The sequence below is a fragment of the Bos indicus x Bos taurus genome, chromosome 23, assembly GCF_003369695.1.
Source record: "Bos indicus x Bos taurus breed Angus x Brahman F1 hybrid chromosome 23, Bos_hybrid_MaternalHap_v2.0, whole genome shotgun sequence".
Lineage (NCBI taxonomy): Eukaryota > Metazoa > Chordata > Mammalia > Artiodactyla > Bovidae > Bos > Bos indicus x Bos taurus.
Window position 1 is genome coordinate 46003261 of NC_040098.1, and position 18493 is coordinate 46021753.

The window sequence follows — 18493 nt, forward strand, 5'->3', positions numbered from 1 at the left end:
TGGGGTTTAGGACTATTCCTTATGTGGAGCTGATAGCAAGGCAGTCTCATAGTATTCTGCCAAAGAGAAAATGTGGGATGCACCTTTATCAAAATGCTCTCCATCATGCACAGTTAATTGAAATCACTTGTTCCCTCATTGAGCATTTATGGACCTGCTACTCCTTTCGTGCCTGGCATTGGATTAGGTGTTGGGAAAGTGTAGGGACCACTGCAACCTAGCCCCCAGCCCTGGCTTCAGGAAGCTCACAGTTGACTCGGGAAGTAATTTCAATAGGACTCGATGGATGATATAATGAAATGTAGCACAGAGTGCAAGATCAGATCAGATAAGTCGCTCAGTCGTGTCCGACTCTTTGCGACCCCATGAATCACAGCACGCCAGGCCTCCCTGTCCATCACCAACTCCCGGAGTTCACTCAGACTCACGTCCATCCAGTCAGTGATGCCATCCAGCCATCTCATCCTCTGTCGTCCCCTTTTCCTCTTGCCCCCAATCCTTCCCATCATCAGAGTCTTTTCCAATGAGTCAACTCTTTGCATGAGGTGGTCAAAGTACTGGAGTGTCAGCTTTAGCATCATTCCTTCCAAAGAAATCCCAGGGCTGATCTCCTTCAGAATGGACTGGTTGGATCTCCTTGCAGTCCAAGGGACTCTCAAGAGTCTTTTCCAACACCACAGTTCAAAAGCATCAATTCTTCAACGCTCAGCCTTCTTCACAGTCCAAATCTCACATCCATACATGACCACAGGAAAAACCATAGCCTTGACTAGACAGAACTTTGTTGGCAAAGTAATGTCTCTGCTTTTGAATATGCTATCTAGGTTGGTCATAACTTTCCTTCCAAGGAGTAAGCATCTTTTAATTTCATGGCTGCAGTCACCATCTACAAAGGAGAAGCTAATTCAAGGGCTGTCGAGGTTGGTTTTGCAGGGAAGGTGCATATGACTGTGAGCTAACAGTGCATGCTAATGGGTGGGATTACAAGAAAGCATGAAGTGTTTGAAGAACTGGAATAACCTCAGGGGGGTGGAAGCAAAGGCGAGAGTCATAGGTACTAACCAGGAGACCCCCGCCCCCATCCTGCAGGTAATAGAGAGCCTCTAATGAGTCTTAAGGGTCTAAGAATAAGGATGATATGGTCAAATGTGCACTCAGTCAAATGTTCCCTGAACCTTTGTTCACTGCACCGCCATATATGAGTGTCATCATTTTACTAAGCTAAAAGCTGAAAGTCCCATTGGAAACCCTACCCTACAGCTCCTATAGTGGAAGCATGAAGGTAGCTCAGGGTTTACAACCCTGGGCTGAGAAAAAGATCAAGGACATTTCATAGATCTTCTTGCTTTACTTTTTCTGTCAGGGCAAAACCCATGTGAACAAAGACCCTCAAATGGTGCTCACGGTGACCAAGATTTTCTGTTTTAATCTTAGATCTTTCATCCTTAAATGCTCGTGAAAGACATGTTGCTTCTGGTTCAAACTTGGGCCAGTGACAAAGCTTTTCATGTTTGTTGACCCAATAATCAGCCATTGCACTCAAAGACTTAGAGTGGATCAGTGTAAAAACAGCTCTTAGTGCATCTGAACTCCAGCCCCCACCCCATAGGCCTGGGCTTGCTGCTGCCACGGGGCCGCTACCACTTCTTCCCAGGGAGGTCTGTGTTTCTTAGCCTGTTTTAACACTAATGTGGGTAAACTACTTGTGTCAAATGTGGGTAAATGGCAAACTCACTTAGGAGATTAGCTCACCTCTGTTCCACAGCAAGAGTGGCTGAATGAGATAAACCCAAAGATTTGTGGTGAGACTGGTCTAGTGTCCCTTTTCAGCGAACGGCTCAGGGGTCCTTATGGGAAGGAGGTGGAGTCCCTCTCTTTCTGCTTATCTCAGGAGATCAGCTTTAAACACCCTCGTTTCCTCCAGTCAAGCATTCATTATGGAACTGTCATTTTCCATTTAAACATCGTTGAGCTCTTTATTTCTGCAGCCTTCAGCATGGAGATAAAAGGCTCTTAAATCATCCTGAGTCACTGCTATACTGTATTAAATAATCGCCATAGAATGAATGCTTTGTGGCTCCGCCATTCATATGTTGAAACTTAACCCTCAGCTTGATGGTTTAGGAAGTGGAACCTTTGAGAGGTGATTGGGTCGTGAAGGTGGGGCCCTCAGGAATGGGGTTAGTGCTCCTTTAAGGACAGCCTAAGGTTGTGCCTTATGCCTCGTGAGGACACAGCAAAAGGATGCTGTCTATGAACCAGGAAGAGGGTTCCCACTAGACAACAAATCTGCTGATGCCCTGACCTTGGAATTACCAGCCTCCAGGGCTATATGAAGTTCTTCCATGGTGGCACTAGAGGTAACGAAGCCGCCTGCCAATGCAGGAGATGTGAAACATGGGTTCGATTCCCGGGTCAGGGAGATCCTTTGGAAGAGGGCATGGCAACCCACTCCAGTATTCTTGTCTGGAAAATCCTACAGACAGAGGAGCCTGGCGGGCTACAGTCCATGGGATTGCAAAGAGTAGACACGACTGAAGTGACTCAGCATGCATGCGGAGCCATTTGAAATAGATATTTGCTTATAAGCCACCCAGCCTATGGTATTTTTGTTATAGCAACCTGTACAGACTAAGACAGAAAGTGCTACTGAGAAGTCGGATGCTGCTGTAGCAAATATTTTAAAATGTGTGTGTACGTGTGAAAGTTGCTCAGTCATGTCCGACCCTTTGCAACCCCATGAACCATAGCCTGCCAGGCTCCTCTGTCTGTGGAATTCTCCAGGCCAGAATACTGGAGTGGGTATCCATTCCCTTTTCTAAGGGATCTTCCCAACCCAGGGACTGAACCCAGGTCTCCTATATTGCAGGCAGATTACCAAATGAGCCACCAGGGAAGCCCAAGAATACTAGAGCTTAAGATGTGGAGGCATTGCGTAATGAGGATAATGGACAGGGGCTGGGAGAATTTTGAGGTACATGCTAGAAAAATCCTACATGGCAATAAATGGACCAGGTCCATGGGGTCCCAAAGAGTTGGACGTGACTTAGCAATTAAAACAATAATAAGAGTGATTCTGGTGAGAGTTCTGAAAAAAGGAGAACTGTAGAGACAGCCTTAGTCTTCTTAAATAATACCTAACTAATCATGAGCAGAATGTTGGTAGAAATATGGACAGAAAAGGTCATTCTGAGCGGTCTTAGATGAAAATGAGGAATGTGTTACTGAAAACTAGAGAAAAGGCCATCCCTGTTATAAAGTGCCAAAGAACTTGGCTGAACTGTGTTTGTGTTTTAGTGTTTTGCAGAAAGTGAAACTAGTGAGTGATGAAATCAGATGCATAGCTGAAGCTATTCTAAGCAAAGTGTAGAAGGTACAGCTTGTCCACTCCCTACTGCATATAGTAAAATTTGAGAGGAGAGAAAAAACTTAAAGATGGAATTGTTAAGCAAAAGGAAAGCAGAATTTCAAGATTTGGAAGATTCTCAGCCTGTCCATATGGCAAAAAAATGAAGACGATCGCCAGGCGACTGTTTACTAGGAAATGAGTGTGGATCAGCCATCTGAGGCCAATCGCTATTCCTCAAGACTACAGAAGGATGACCCTGAAGGCAACTCAGAAGTCATCAAACATACCACTCCTATCACAGGCCCAGAGTGCAAGGGCTTAGGGAGCAGAGTGATTTCAAAGCAGCAGGGGTGAGGAGGAGGGGAGGGCACCTTTCTGGGTCAGGTGAGGCAAAATGCCCGTGGAGTGCCTCCAGGTGTGGGATCCCTGCAGAGAGATTCCCTTGGTTTGGGCTGCATCCAGGGGAACCATGGCATGGACAGGGCCTGCTGGGACAGACAGAAGGTCCCCGCACAGAGCCGTCATGGGGCAGAGCCTGGCAGAGAACTGTAGTCCGGACACAGATGGAGCCCTAGCAGAGAGCCACCAAGGCGCTGTCCCACAGACACATGGCAGGGGGCGACACTGCCACCCTAGCTGGCCTGGAAGGGGGAGCGTTGAACCAGAGTGTGCTCAAGTCTTAAGTTTCAACGCTGTTTACCTTGTTCGGTTTTAGACGGAGCTGGGACCTGACATCCCTTTCTCCTTTCCTGTTTCTCCATCAGGATGGGAGGTCGAGCCTCTGCCTGTCCTACCTGTGTGTCTGAGAAGCAACACAGCTTGTCTGGTTTCAGAGATTCACAACTGGGGAGGAATTCGCCACAGGATGACTCATGCCTTGAGTCTTGCCCATTTCTGATTTAGATGATATTAAGATGAGACCTGGGACTGTAGACTTTTGAACTGTTGCTGAAATAAGACTTTGAGAGGTATCTGGGATGGAATGAAGAAATTTTGTATGCAGGATGGATACGGATTTCAGAGGGTCAGGGGCAGAATGCTATAGACTGCAGGTCTATGTCCCCCGCAAAGTTCATATATTAAAACCTAATCCCCAGTGTGCTGATGTTTGGAGGTGAGGCCTTCGGAAGGCTGTTATGTCATGAGTCTTCGAGGATGGGATTAACACCCGTAGAAAAGAGACCCCGAAGCTCTCTTGTCCCTTCCTCTACAGGAGGACATGGGGATAGAATGTCTGTAAACCAGAAAGCAAGCCCTCAGCAGACACCGCATCTGCTGGTGCCTTGATTTTGGACTTCCCAGCCTGCAGAACTGTGGAAAAATAAATTTCTGCTGTGTAGCCCCCAGTCCATAGTATTGGGTTATAAAGAGATCCAACCAGTCCATTCTGAAGGAGATCAGCCCTGGGGTTTCTTTGGAGGCAATGATGCTGAAGCTGAAACTCCAGTACTTTGGCCACCTCACGTGAAGAGTTGACTCATTGGAAAAGACTCTGATGCTGGGAGGGATTGGGGGCAGTAGGAGAAGGGGACGACAGAGGATGAGATGGCTGGATGGCATCACCGACTCGATGGACGTGAGTCTGAGTGAACTCCGGGAGTTGGTGATGGACAGGGAAGCCTGGTGTGCTGTGATTCACGGGGTCGCAAAGAGTCGGACATGACTGAGCAACTGAACTGAACTGAACTGAACCTCGATGGACTGAGACAGAAATAGTTCTTTACACTGTGCTAAATTTACCTACCTTCCCCTGGGCACTTCCTCACCTGTGTCATGTTCAGACAAACTAGTGATTTGTGAAAAAGTTCAAAATTCTGTCTTCTCTCCTGTATTTCTCTGTTGCATCTTTCTAGGCAGAAGAATTCTCATCATTTTTGCTATGCTTATATCACAGTTGCCAGTTCCTGCGATAATTTTGATGGACTTGCTATTTCTGTTCAATCTCCGTTGTGCCCCTTGGGAATGACCAGAGTCTATGCTACCTGCTGCTCCAGTGTGAGCCTATAGGATATTTAAGAAGAGAGGATTTGTGTTTGGTTTGATTTCGTTTTCAGTCTTTCCCCATCTCAAGAAACATGGGTAGATATAGTTTACCAATGAGGCTGGTGACTTCCATCACTAGAGGTCTTGAAAGTTGAGTACACAATATTTCATCAAGGAAAGCTTATACAGTAAGCTGGCTTTTCAATGGATTACATAGACTACAGTCCCTACAACTCAGACCCGAAAGCAGATCTGTGTTAAGAAGGAGGCACTCACTGGCTTGGGGAACCAGCAGAAATCACAACAATACAGTTTGATGAGCAGCAGTGAACACAGGCCTGGAAAAGGTCAGTTTTCATTCCGATCCCAAAGGAAGGCAATGCCAAAGAATGTTCAAACTACTGCACAATTGCACTCATCTCACATGCTAGTAAAGTAATGCTCAAAATTCTCCAAGCCAGGCTTCAACAGTATGTGAACCATAAACTTCCAGATGTTCAAGCTGGATTTAGAAAAGGCAGAGGAACCAGAGATCCAATTGCCAACATTTGTTGGATCATTGAAAAAGCAAGAGAGTTCCAGAAAAATATCTGCTTCTGCTTTATTGACTATGCCAAAGCCTTTGAGTGTGTTGATCACAACAAACTGTGGAAAATTCTAAAAGAGATGGGAATACCAGACCACCTGACCTACCTCTTGAGAAACCTATATGCAGGTCAGGAAGCAACAGTTAGAACTGGACATGGAACAACAGACTGTCTCCAGATCAGGAAAGGAGTACGTCACAGTTGCATATTGTCACCCTGCTTATTTAACTTATATACAGAGTACATCATGCAAAATGCCAGGCTAGATGAAGCACAAGCTGGAATCAAGATTGCTGGGGGGAATATCAATAACCTTAGATACACAGATGACACCACCCTTATGGCAGAAAGTGAAGAGGAACTAAAGAGCCTCTTGATGAAAGTGAAAGCGGAGAGTGGAAAAGTTGGCTTAAAGCTCAACATTCAGAAAACGAAGATCATGGCATCCGGTCCCATCACTTCGTGGGAAATAAATGGGGAAACAGTGGAAACAGTGACAGACTCTATGTTTTGGCTCCAAAATCACTGCAGATGGTGACTGGAGCCATGAAATTAAAAGACGATTGCTCCTTGGAAGAAAAGTTATGACCAACCTAGACAGCATTTAAAAAGCAAAGACATTACTTTGCCAACAAAGGTTCGTCTAGTCAAGGCTATGGTTTTTCCAGTGGTCATGTATGGATGTGAGAGTTGGACTATAAAGAAAGCTGAGCACCGAAGAATTGAAGCTTTTGAACTGTGGTGTTGGAGAAGACTCTTGAGAGTCCCTTGGACAGCAAGGAGATCCAACCAGTCCATCCTAAAGGAAATCAGCCCTGAATATTTGTTGGAAGGACTGATGCTGAAGCTGAAACTCCAAAATTTTGGCCACATGATACGAAGAGGTGACTCATTGGAAAAGACCCTGATGCTGGGAAGGATTAAAGGTGGGAGGAGAAGGGGACGACAGAGGATGAGATGGTTGGATGGCATCACCAACTTGATGGACATGAGTTTGAGCAAACTCTGGGAGTTGGTGATGGATAGGGAGGCCTGGCGTGCTGCAGTCCATGCAGTCGGAAGAGGTAGAGTGACTGAACTGAACTCAAATTTCATAGTCAGATCAAAGGGAAAAACCATTTTATGTTCTGTGGTTTATTACTGCTTTTATTTGGGCTACATGGGGCTTCCCTGTGGCTCAGTGGTAAAGAATCCACCTGCCAATGTAGGAGATGCGGGTTCAATCCCTGGGTCAGGGAAGATTCCCCCAGAGAAGAAAATTGCAAGCCACCCCAGTATTCTTGCCTGGGGAATCCCATGGACAGAGGAGCCTGGCGGGCTACCCACCATGGGTTCACAAAGAGTGACCGCTTAGCGACTAAATCACCACCACCATTTGGGCCACATCAGAGAGAGAGCACCCTAACATCTCAGTGGTTTGGAGACTTGGCCTAAGAGCCAAAGGCAGAGAAAGAACAGGAAACGGGCTCGGCTCTGTGACATACTTGGTCTTTTCCGCTTGCCTTCGGCTCTCATTTTTGCAGATGGTAAATATATCTGAATGGAAATTGTGAGTACAGTGGTTCCACCTCTGGTTTTTGCTTCCATGGGCTCTGCTTCTGCGGGTTCCGCCCCCTCCACAACCCAGTTCCAGTTTCCCTGGCATCCTCCTCCGCCTTTCTACAGGCCAGCTGTAGTACATCATTTCATATAAGGGCCTTGAGCATCCGTGAATTTCGGTATCTGTGGAGCATCCTAGAACCGCAATCCCCTCCAGATATTAAGAGATGACTGTATTTGACTTCTGTTCTCAACAGAGTTTGAGTAAAGCAGGCACAGGTGGCCTCTGCTACCTCTAGCCTGTCACCACCCCCTCCCATTTCCTCTACAAAGTCCCCCATCTCCTGGTGCCCTCTCCTTCATTTCAGGGCCCCACCCCCAGACATCTTTCAGATCCAATAGTCATATTAGCATCAGTGTTTGATAAGCTAAAGGTCATCTCCGTCCCAGGATAATATCATATCAATAGGGGTCAAAGTCTTAGCAAAAGAAGGAGTGTCTAACTGTGGAATTTTAATTATAATCCGGTAGAGTAGAGAACCAGCCAGGGCAGGCTATTCCAGGACTTCTAAACTCCCATGATGTAGACCGGCACTGTCTAAAATAGAAGTCACTCGCTGCACGGGATGACTAATATTTAATTAATTAAAAGTAAATATAAATAAAAATTTTAAAAATTTCTAAAGGGCTTCCCTGGTAGTTCAGTGGTGGAGAGTCCACCAGCTAATGCAGTCCAGTCCCTGATCCAGGAAGATCCCACTTCCCTCGAAGCAACTAAGAGCCTGTGCTCTAGAGCCCACGAGCTGCAACTACCGAGCTCCTGTGTCCCAACTACTGAAGCCCGCCCACCCTAGAGCCTATGCTCTGCAACAAGAGAAGCCACTGCAGGGAGAAGCCTGAGGCCACGACGAGAGAGTAGTCCCCACTGGTCACAACCAGAGAAAAGCCCATGCAGCAACGAAGACCCAGCACAGCCAAAACTTAATTAATTTAAAAAAATTGTAAGTAAAAATTCAGTTCCTTAGTCACACTGACCACATTTCAAGTGCTGGACAGCACAAGCACCAAACATTTGCATTATCTCAGAAAGCTCCATCAGACAGGGCAAGTTTAGAGAACGACTTTCTTGACCTGCGCAGACGTGATCTACCCTTACCCCAGCACTGGATTTCTCAGCCTTGGCACCACTGACATTTTGGACTGGACCTTTCTTTGTTTTCGGATGGGTGGAGGGGTTGTCCTGTGCGTTGTAGGGTGTTCAGAAGCGTCTCCGACATCTATCCTCTGTCATTGTTGTTCAGTGCTCACTTGTGTCCACCTCTTTGCAACCCCATGGACTGCACACCAGGCCCTTCTGTCCTCTACCATCTCCCTGAGTCTGCTCAAACTCATGTCCATTGAGTCCATGATGCCATCCAACCATCTCATCCTCTGTTGGCCCCTTCTCCTCCTGCCCTCAATCTTTTCCAGTGAGTTGGCTCTTTGCATCAGGCGGCCAAAATACTGGAGCTTCAGCTTCTGCATCGGTCCTTCAAATGAATATTCAGGGTTGATTTCCTTTAGGATTGACTGGTTTGATCCCCTTACCATTCAAGGAACTCTCAAGAGTCTTCTCCAGCATCACTATTCAAAAGTATCAATTCTTGGGCACTCGGCCTTCTTTATCGACCAACTCTCACATCTATATGTGACCACTGGAAAGACCATAGCTTTGACTATACAGACCTTTGTCAGCAAAGTGATGTCTCTGCTTTTTAATATGCTGTCTAGGTTTGTCATAGCTTTCCTTCCAAGGAGCAAGCATCTTTTAATTTCATTGCTGCATGCTGGTAACCCTTCTCATCCAGTTGTCATCATCAAAAATATCTCTAGGGACTTGCCCAGTGGTCATATGGTTACAACTCCGAGCTTCCATTGCAGGAGTCATGGGTTCTATCTCCTATATGCTGCTTGGTGTAGCCAAAAAAACAAACAAAAAGTCTCCAGACCTTACCAAACATCCCCCATGGGACAAAACTGCTCCATCTGAGAAGCACTGCAGGAAAGCTGGCTGGCGTGTGGGGATCAGAGAGGCCAGCTATCAGCACACTTGGAGTGCTTGGAGGACGGGGACGCTGCAGGGGGCAAGCCATGCATGTTCCATGCGCTCTTGAAACATTACAGAGGAGAAGAATTTCAGAGTGATGTTTATAGCTGAGAAGGAGATTCTTCCCCTGGTCTTAGGAATTCCACTGATGCTGAGTTGCCACATGTGTCAGAGCTCTACAGAGCTGCAGGGAGGGCTGTAAATCAAAGGAAAGCAAAGAAAAGGCCCTGGGGGGCAGGTTGTGGGGTGAGTACCCTTATCCCAGGAAACGGGGTTCGCCCCCACTTCGCTCTGAGATTTGCAGCCTGGCGTGCTAAGCCCTCTGTCCCCAGAGTGGCCATTCATGCACTAAACGGCCGTAACTGCCTCATCAGCAGCTTGTCAGCTGTAAATTCTAATCCCAGCCCGGGTCTCTCTTCCCAGGACCAAAGGCATAAAGATGTTTGCCCTTGCACAGGCCTTTGACATGTGCTAGGCCGCATCTGTTTATTTGTCTTAGGGCCCTCTCAAGAGCTTAGCACCTCTCTGTGACCCAGGCGAGGCTTTCTGGGCTCTGCATTCCTCCTGACCATGACATCATGCTTGTACCTCGCCATTGGAGACTGAATCCAAAGGCCGGAGAGGACTTAAGAGTCTTAAACAAGCAAATGTTTTCCATTATTGAAGATGTTAAGGAAACCAAATTCTGAAATATTTACGGCCACAGCCTCCTCTGTGGGTCGTCAGTGACCTCTTCCCTTTCAGGAGGCATCTTACAGAGGGGGCGCCCTGGCCAGCTCCCCCCGAGGCCACTGAGACTGCAGAGCTGAGTCAACCATTCCATGGGAAGACTGGTGAAAAGTGTATTCGCCACACACGCCTAGCTGAGATGACCAAAACCAAACCCAGGAGAAGTCCAAGTTTACCATAGAAGGCAAAGCAGAGACCCAGGACCGCCCTGTGGGCTGCATACCTGCATTCTAGAGTTAGCCCAAGTTGTTTTCCTGTCTTGAGGGACGATGTCAATCATCTCATAAGTAAATGAACACCATCATTCAACAATTCTGTAAACATTGAGAGAAAAAGGAAACCGCCCCACAAAATACTTTGTGTGCTTTAGACAGGGGTAGGGATGGTTACTCGGGGACTTCTGGTGTCGCCTCTCCTCCTGCCTTTTTTTCAGGGTCTATCAGACCTAAGTGGCTCCATGCAGAAGTTCTGCCTGATGCTCTGGCACCATGGGAAGCACTGCAGCATGGTCTGAGCCCCCTTGTGTGTGCCCTGCTGCTGCTGCTGCTAAGTCGCTTCAGTCGTGTCCGACTCTGTGCAACCCCATAGACCGCAGCCCACCAGGCCCCGCCGTCCCTGGGATTCTCCAGGCAAGAACACTGGAGTGGGTTGCCATTTCCTCCTCCAATGCATGAAAGTGAAAAGTGAAAGTGAAGTCGCTCAGTCATGTCCGACTCTTAGCGACCCCATGGACTGCAGCCTACCAGGCTCCTCCATCCATGGGATTTTCCAGGCAAAAGTACTGGAGTAGGGTGCCATTGCGGCCCCATGGACTGTAGCCTGCCAGGCTCCTCTGTCCATGGAACTTCCCAGGCAAGAATACTGGAGTGGGTTGCCATTTCCTCCTCTAGGGGGGGTCTTTCCTACCAAGGGATGAAACCTGTGTCTCTTACGTCTCCTGCATTGGCCGCTGGGTTCTTTATCACTAGCGCCACCTGGGAAGACCTCTGCTGCTGCTAAGTCGCTTCAGTCGTGTCCGACTCTGTGTGACCCCACAGACGGCAGCCAACCAGGCTTCCCCATCCCTGGGATTCTCCAGGCAAGAACACTGGAGTGGGTTGCCATTGCCTTCTCCAATGCATGAAAGTAAAAAGTGAAAGTGAAGTCTCTCAGTTGTGTCCGACTCGTAGCGACCCCATGGACTGCAGCCTACCAGGCTCCTCCGTCCATGGGATTTTCTAGGCAAAAGTACTGGAGTAGGGTGCCATTGCCTTCTCCGGGGAAGACCTCGAACCCTGTTAATAGTATTAGTATCAGTCGCTCAGTCGTGTCTGACTTTTTGCGACCCCAGGGACTGTAGCCCACCAGGCTCCTCTGTCCATGGGATTCTCTAAGCAAAAATACTGGAGTGGGTCACCATTTCCTCCACCAGGGAACCTTCCTAACTGTACCTAAAGGAGACTTCATTAATGTGCATTAGAGGATACCCCAGGTTAACCTGTTATAGAAAACTGTCTCTTGAGTCTTTAAATTCTATACCAATTCTATACCTCTGGTTGGCTGACTGTTTCTTTATTTAGGTTTTAAGGTGAATGACCTGGGGATATTTGTTTCCATCAACCTGATTGCAAATCTAAAAGCACAGTTGAAATGTCTATTTTTCTTGCCATCCTCAGAAGAGATTGCTGCAGATCTACTCTATGATTCTCATTCTTTTCAGCTTACAATACAAATAGATTATTATTTTTTGCCATCTATGTCTTATAATAAAGCAGTGCTGAAGAATTAAATAGAAGAAAGTTCAGTTGCCATATAGGCTACTAAAATGATTTGCTGGTGGTGATTTTTAAGCTTGATTCTAAATAGATTTATGAAGAATGGCACTTGGAAGACGTGGTTCAAATTTTGCTATTTAAGGTATCTTGAAATTATAGGCTCACTCTCCCTAAAATTTCAGAAAGCGTAGAGCTGAGGCTCTTAAGTGTATAGCAGTGATAAAAGCTTTCATAGTCATTTCTAAAAAACAACATTTCATAGTTGTCTCTCTCCAGTGGTTCTCTAATACACTTGTAGAAGGAAGGCAACAGTTCTTTACAGGTCATAATTAAAAGCCCATTCTTTTATGCAGTGTTCCTCCGTGGGGGTGCTTCTAACTTGTGGGATAGGATGACTCTTCATTACGCAAATGTCTCTGGCTCATTGCAGGGCCTTTAGCACCCCCAACTTCTTGGCACAAAATGCTAGTGGTGTCTACCTTCCACTGAAGTTTAGACAGCTAGTTAGTGTCCTGGCACTCTGGTGCCCATGTCTCACCAGGAATGCCTACTGTCCCAGTAAAGTTTTCAGCAGTAATATCTTTGCGACCCCATGGACTGTAGCCCACCAGACTCCTCTGTCCGTGGGATTCTCCAGGCAAGAATACTGAGGTGGGTAGATTCCTCTGGAGAAGGGAATCTACCCAACCCAGGGATCAAACCCAGGTCTCTTACATTGCAGGTGGATGTTTACCATGTGAGCCACAAGGGAAGTCCTCACCCCAAAAAGAGTCCCAATTTGGATAATAAATAATGTAATCATCCTACTTCATACCCAAGTCCCTCTAACCATCAGTTTATCACTTTTACCACTCCACAACCCTCCCCCTTTCTCTTTTTAATGATTCTCAAAACTTTTCCTCCTCTCTGAGTCCATTTCACATGCTTTCATAACTTGGTCATCCTCGAAGTTTGGGTGGCTATAAATGACAACTCCAGGTCCGGACTGCCTGCACTATGGGGCCTTTGGCTCCTGAGTGGGCGAGGAAGCCAGACACCCCAGGAGAAGGATCAGTGGGTCCCAGGCAAGTCCTCGGCCTTGACCAAAGCCTTGGAAAGCCCCCCGTGTCGGAAAGCTCCGACATCCACAGTAAGCAAGGCTGGAGGTAGATGGGGGGCAGGAAGTCTGGTGAACATCCGTGATATTTTTTTTTTAAATGAATCCAAGATGAACTGAAAAGAAATACACTGTGAAACACCACCCATTCGGTTGTGAAAGTCCAGTATGTCCAGATGACTCAAGCATAGTGTTCATACTCCGTGGTAATGCTTTGAAATCCTTTGTGAATAATAAAAGTTAAATATAAGCAAGAAAGTGTTTCTCATAACAAAATAAAATCCCCTTTCCTTGTCTGCCCCACGGGGCCAAAATACCAGTGCCCGTAATTGATATATCAGTAGCACCCTCAAGAATTTCTTAAATGTCATAAACCCACAATGCAGCTTTGGTGGAGGCCCCCAGCAAGCTGTAATCGTGAGCTGTGGGGAGCCTGGCTCTGCAGCTGTGCTTGCTTTCCCTATTGCTGTTAAATCTGCAGCAGAACTAAATACCTGTGCAACAAGACCTTCCCATACCAGAGCTCAACAGACTTGGGAAACACTGGTTAAAATGAAAGCTGGTTCCAAGGAGAGTTGGGAGATGAAAAAGGCTTCTTTTTTAATGTAAGGAATTTTGCTCTTCTATTTAATTAAGAGGCCATTGCACAGACAAGTCTGCCTTCTAACAAGCTCTTTTCCTGACAACCTTGGAAAATACCTACTCACCAACTTCGTTTACTCTGTGGCAAACAACACGGGCTCTGTTGTACAGCTTGGGCAGCTGTGCGATCTTAGGCAAGATCTTACCTAACCTTCCTTGGCCTCAGTTTCCCCAGTTGTGAAACAAGGGCACTAGTGCCCGCCTTATAGGTACCAGTGGCTGTCGTGAAGCGGGAAGGCTATACTGCGTATGGAGTGCTCAGCATCGTGCTTAGTCAGTCGTTCACACAGTCGTGTCCTGCTTTTTGCGACCCATGGACTGTAGCCCGCCGGGCTCCTCCATCCATGGGATTTTCCAGGTAAGAGTACTGGAGTGGGTTGCCATGCCCTCCTCCAGAGGATCTTTCCCTATCCAGGGATCAAACCCACGTCTCCGGCATAAGCAGGTGGGTTCTTTACCACTGAGCCACCTGGGAAGCCCTCAACTATAAATACAGACAAGTACTGACATGGACTGTGAAACAGTCTGTAGATATTGTGTTGTGTTTTGAAGCATGGAGAAAAATTTTCCCCGCAGAGAAGGTGAAAAGACTTCCCAAGATTGCTCAGGATAGGTAACCACATACCTGGATGAATGGAAAAAGATGATACAAATGTTTGCTTTGGCACTGGCCTGATTTTTACAGAATACATTATGACTAATTTTTTTAAAATATATTTATTTATTTAAAATAAACAAAGCTACAGCTTTATTTATTTATTTAAATTTATGTATGTATGTATGTATGTATATATTATTTTGGGTCGTGCTGGGTCTTCGTTGCTGGGCGGGCTTTTCTCTGGTTGCGGCCAGCGGGGCTCCTCTCCGGTTGCGGGGTGCAGGCTTCTCACTGCCACGGCTTCTCTTGCTGCAGAGCACAGGCTTAAGAGCACAAGCACTTCCGCAGTCACGGCTCCTGGGCTCCAGAATGGGAGCTAGCTGCGCTGAGGCCTAGCACATTGGTATCTCTAAGGCAGGCACTAGTATCCTTGTTTCCCAACTGGGAGAACTAGCTGCTTCCCAGACCAGGGATGGAACCCGAGTCTCCTGGAATGGCAGGTAGATTCTTAACCTCTGCGCCACCAGGGAAGCCCCAACTATGACTAATTTAAAAAGACAAAGCCCGCTGTTTGTAAGTTCTTTTTCTCCTTTCCCTCAGCCAAGCAAGCAGAGCTGGGGACACTGTGATATCAAGTCTCGTTAGGTAAACAGAACACATTTCCCTGAGGTCCAGGTCATTCATTGGGTCTTCTCTGCCTGGGGGCTTGGCCCAGACCTGCCAAGAACAGCACTGCTTACAATAGAGCGACTCCCAATGGAGCCCACTCTCCAAAGGACTCTCCAGGTTCCCTCTGACCTGCACGGAAAGATTGCTGCTTAAAAAATTTCAGTGTAAAAAAAAAAAATTTCAGTGTAAACCTTAATACTCAGTGTTTCCGGAAGAGCGCTGTGGGAAGGTCCGCAGTGTTGGGGTCGCAAAGAGGTAGACAAAACTTCACGACTGAACAACAGTAGTGTTGGGGTTCCTACCCCACATCCTAATTGCCAAAAACACTGGCCTTGTAAGAGACAGATCACAGACCCTCAGAAGCTTCAGCTGGCTGGGGCCCAGATTTTCAGATATGGACAGGATGTTTCAGGTTGAATGGAAGTGATCATTGCAGAAATCTCCCCAGGAAAACTAGAAGGAGTGAGGAAGTGGGACCTTGGAGGTGAAGGGCAAGGAAAGATACACTGTCAGGAGCCAAGCCAGATAGAGGGTGACGGGGATCAAACCCATGGGGGGCTGCTCCAGGCCAGGGCTGGTGGGGAACACAGGAGCTGGGATGATTCTATCTCCTCCTCCATCGTCACTGGTTCAGTGCTGCTGCTGGGGGACTTCAGACTCTGGGCACTGCCTGTGCGCACAGACGGATGGATTCTACAGCCAGAAGGCCATCCACCGTCACTGTAGGAAGAAAAGTGTACAGGTAGGGCCTGGGCGAAATGAAAATGTGGGAGCCCTTTTTTAAAAAGCAGGGGAAGAGGTGTCATTAGAGGCACTAAAAGAAAAGCTTCTCCTTTCTTCCACAGTCTCTCTCCACTTGTCATGTTTTTATTTTTAAAATGCCGCTTTTGAATGCCACTCTGAGTCAAGGAGAATTTAAATTTTAAATTGTTAGCATAAATTCTACCCCTTTCATTTCAATATTGTGCAGTGCCTGTTTTAAATGCAAATAGAAGAGCATTTAACATGTATGCTAATCAACAAAATTACACAATTTGCATATTCCATTCTTACCCTAATGGTGGAAAGACTGCACCCAACTAAGTCACCTGCTTTTATTTCATGTCTTGACACGTGCTCATTGTACCAGCAGTGTCTCTACCTTCTGCTTACTGATGAGTAAGGAGGGATTGAAAGGGAAGAGATGATGAGTGGCCATCTTGCTGCTTTAGGCCATGATTTCTGGTGAGCTGTTGGGGAGGGGTGAAGAGGAAAGAGGAAAAGAGAGGAAAAGGGTTGAGAGAGAGTAAAAGCCTCTGGGGTCCCTCTCACATCCCTGGAGGCTCAACCAGGTGTCTGTTGCTGTTTAATTAACCCACGTCCGATTCTTTTACAACCCCATGTAGCCCACCAGTCTCCTCTGTCCATGGGATTTCCCAGGAAAGAATACTGGAGTGGGTTGCCTGCTCCTCCTCCAGATGATCTACCCCACCCAGGGATCGAACCCGTGTCTCCTGCATTGGCAGGCAGATTCTTTACTATTGAGCCACCCAGGAAGCCCCTACCTGGCAATACTGTGTCCAAAAATCTAGTCCCCACTGGATGCCCATTGACTTTACCTGCTCCTCTGCAGTGAGAGAGCATCTGAAGGGCTGGTAGGTTCCCCCAATTCAGGTCTTAGGTGCCGGGACCCAGGCCACGGTCAGGCTACCTGCCAGTCGTCCGCAAAGTGCTTCCATCACTTTAGCTGAATTATGGGAATTAGCCCAATAATATTGCATCTGTTTGTCCACAGATACTTTCAGAAATCTTTGGCCTTCCCGGGAGAGTTTTCCTGGAATCTTTGCCTGCCCTGGCTTGATCATTAAAAACCTGGATCAGCCCGGAAGTTGGATGTCTGCTCACTTGAGCTTTCAAACAGTCTGGCAAAGGGAAGGAGTCCAAGCCACCTTGGTATGAAGTGTTTCCAGCAAAAAATATTAGCACACCCGAATAAGAATAATATCTGGAGGGCTGGGTTCCCATTAGAAATCGGCAAATAAAGCCAGAAGAGCCCCTAGGTTCAGGTCTACTTTAAGGGAGCATCTTGGCCGAGGCAGGTTTGAATTTCAGACCTGGGTTTCTCCCAGCTCCCTCGAGACACCAAAGAGAAAACCTGCAGAGAAACACAAAACGCTGCTCACTGTACCTGCTACTTGTTTGCAAGCAATTGTGTGTCTGCCCTAAAAGCCCCACTGGGTTCACCACACTCTGAAATCAGCCTCTGTGATGTAACACGCCCGGCTGTCTGCCCGCACTGCCTGCAGGGTTCGGCATCTCATGAGTGCGGTGGTTGCCCTTCTCTGATCAAACTGTGGCTGCTGGTGGCTCTGGCTTTCATTCAGTGAGCTGCAGCTTCAAGAAAGATCCAGTCCTCTCCTGTGGCCCCGATCTAGCATAGCTACTGTCTCTCATTGCTCTTCTGTGCACCCAGCTTTTTCAGAAAGACAAACCTTATTCGTGGTGGTGCCACCAATGCGATGGACCGTTCAGAAGACAGGCTGTAGATTTCCTCCTTCCCTCCCTCCTTCCCTTCCTTCCTTCCTCTCTTCCTTCCTTCCTTCCCTTTTCTCACTCTCTTTTTTTAAAATAGTTGACAACACACTGTGTGTGTATATATATATATATATATACAAAGAAAGTGAAGTCACTCAGTCGTGTTTGACTCTTTCCAACCCCATGGACTGTAGCCCACCAGGCTCCTCCATCCATGGGATTCTCCACGGACAAATACTGGAGTGGGTTACCATTTCCTTCTCCAGGAGATTTTCCCAACCCAGGGATTGAATCCCAGTCTCCCAAATTGTAGGCAGATGCTTTACCGTCTGAGCCACCAGAGAAGTCTCTTTCTTTCTCTCTCTGTCTATATATACATATATATATATATATAAAGTCTCAATATATATATATATAAATTTGCTCAGTCATGTCCGACTCTTTGAAACTCCAAGGACTGTAGCCCACCAAGCTCCTCTGTCCAAGAGGATTTTCCAGGCAAGAATACCAAGTAGGTTGCCATGCCCTTCTCCAGGGGATCTTCCCAACCCAGGGATCAAACCCAGGTCTCCTGCATGACAGGCAGATTCTTTACCATCTGAGCCACCAGGGAAGCCCAGTATAACATTGTTTAAAAGTCTCATAAGAGGCACAGTCTCCTTCCTATTAAGATCTAGGCTTCCCACCCACAACTCCCTGCCACCTACACATTCATAGACACAAGTAAACTGCTGGTATTAATTTATCTGTTTCACTTGCCAGAATTTTTTTCAATGTATATGTAAGGAAATTTGAATGGCTGTCCTTATGCCCCAGTGATGGCCTACAAAACCTGCTGTCCTGCCCCGTGCTCTCTTCACTTAGCAGCCTTTCCATACAGAAGCACTGCATTCACTCCTTTTTATAGCACCGTAGTACTCCAGTTGGGTGCATGTGTATAATTTATT

General features: G+C 47.0%; 1 protein-coding gene across 1 annotated transcript in view; it reads left to right on the plus strand.

Annotated features, from left to right (window-relative positions):
* The window catches only part of NEDD9 (neural precursor cell expressed, developmentally down-regulated 9), a 190296-nt gene that overhangs the window by 38444 nt on the left and 133359 nt on the right, over positions 1-18493 (plus strand). The gene's annotated exons all lie outside the window — the stretch shown is intronic.